The sequence below is a fragment of the Eschrichtius robustus genome, chromosome 6 (genome assembly GCF_028021215.1).
Source record: "Eschrichtius robustus isolate mEscRob2 chromosome 6, mEscRob2.pri, whole genome shotgun sequence".
Taxonomy (NCBI): Eukaryota; Metazoa; Chordata; class Mammalia; order Artiodactyla; family Eschrichtiidae; genus Eschrichtius; species Eschrichtius robustus.
Window position 1 is genome coordinate 144,431,386 of NC_090829.1, and position 1,810 is coordinate 144,433,195.

Below are 1,810 nucleotides of genomic sequence, written 5' to 3' on the forward strand. Positions count from 1 at the left end.
GACCCTGTGTCCCTGTTTCTTTGAATGCCTTGTAATTTTTTGTTGAAAACTGGACATTTGGATCTAATAATGTGGTAGCTCTGAAAATCAGATTCTGCCCTCTTTCCCAGCGTTTGCTGGGTTTTGTTGTTGATTTGTTTATTGTTGTTGTTGTTTTTGTTTTTGGAGTATAGTTTCTTTACAATGTTGTGTTAGTTTCTGCTGTACAGCAAAGTGAATCAGCCACACGTATACATATATCCCCTCTAAAAATATGGAACGCTTCACGAATTCACATGTCATCCTTGCTCAGGGGCCATGCTACTCTTCTCTGTACCATTCCAATTTTAGTATATGTGCTGCCGAAGCGACCACTGTTTGTGTGTGTGTGTGTGTGTGTGTGTGTGTGTGTGTGTGTGTGTTTAATTGTTGTAGGCTGTCTCTATGCTGTGCCTGAGGTGTAAACTTAGTCTTCTCAGGTCTTTTCTGAGCCTTTCCCTGGGTATATACAGTCACTTTCTAGTTTTCCCCATATATGCAGTTGTTTTTGGATGTTCTAATCTTTAACGTCTGGCTCCAAAAGAGGAAAAAGCAAAAAAGGAAGGATGATAAAAAAAAGATGCCCGCCCTTTAAGTGCTCTGGCAGTCACTTCGGCCTGAGGGGGAGGGACTTGCAGCGATTGGGGAGGTACAACAATGGCTACCCCCCCTCTGTGGGCCCCTCTGGGGTCGGAAGCAGCAACCTGCCGTCAGATCACAGCCCCTTGTATTTGGGGGCAGAGTCCTGTTTCCCACCCTAACTCTCACAATCTACGCAGGTGGCTGTGAGGGCGTAGCTGCCTGCCCTGGGCTGGTGATGGGGGCTGAGTAGCCACTACTGTGCAAGAGCTGAATTTTACCAAAATTAACCACAATTTACAACCCAGCCCTTCCCCCTTGAAGTTGCAAGCCTTCAACAGACTCCAGATTTCGAGAACAGATCCATCATTCAGATGCTGCCGGTGCAATGGTCCAGGTGGGGAGACAGATTCTGCCGCTTCCTACTCTGCCGTCTTCCCAGAATCCTCCCACATAACTCTGGGTGCCTCCTGCATGGGGGAGAGATGAGGCTCAGGGACATAAAGACGAAGAAAACTGTGTCTTGTCTCAAGGAGACAACAACTGCACATGGGGGAGGTTGGACTTCGGAGCCAGAAAAACCAGTGCGACCCCTGGCTCTGGCGCTGGCAGCTGTGTAACCCTGGCCACGTCCCACGTCTCAGGCTCCTGACCCAGAAAGGGTGATAACAGTAACCGCTGTGAAAATTCAGCAAAATGGCCCATGAGAGCACCTCCCGTGGTGGTCAGCAAGTCAGCAGGTCAGCACTCAGGAAATCATTTTCTTCCCATCTCCATGGAAACAGCCCTCAAAGTCCTCAGGCTTGCTCTCCGCCGAATCTGAAGATCTCAGAGGGGAAACCATTTTCAAAATCAAGAGTGACCACTCACAGCTGATTGCCCCAGCCTGCTGTGGCCCCATGGATAGGTGTGCCCTGTGCCTGCCAGGGGACAAGCCACACCTGCCCAACAATAGGTAAAACTTAGGAACTAAATAGGAGTTCCAAAACATTTAAACCTGAAAATTTAATCCCGGGTCTCCATCCATCCAATCCATCCATGTGATCAATCCATCCAATCAATCCTCCAATTGTGCTGTGACCACACTCACACACCAGGAAGGACATGCATAGGCATGCATCAGGCAGGGCACACACAAGGACAGTCACAGCGGCTCAGATGCAGTGGCCCAATGCTCCAGCCAGCACAGCTGTTAAGACAAGGCATCCTCCCA

At 49.2% G+C, this 1,810-nt stretch overlaps 1 non-coding gene across 1 annotated transcript; it reads right to left on the reverse strand.

Moving 5' to 3' along the window:
* Window positions 1–247: 247 nt before the first annotated feature.
* On the reverse strand, window positions 248–354 carry LOC137766911 (U6 spliceosomal RNA). Its single transcript, XR_011074438.1, has one exon. It is a non-coding gene; the product is annotated as a U6 spliceosomal RNA (small nuclear RNA).
* Between the last annotated feature and the right edge of the window lie 1,456 nt (window positions 355–1,810).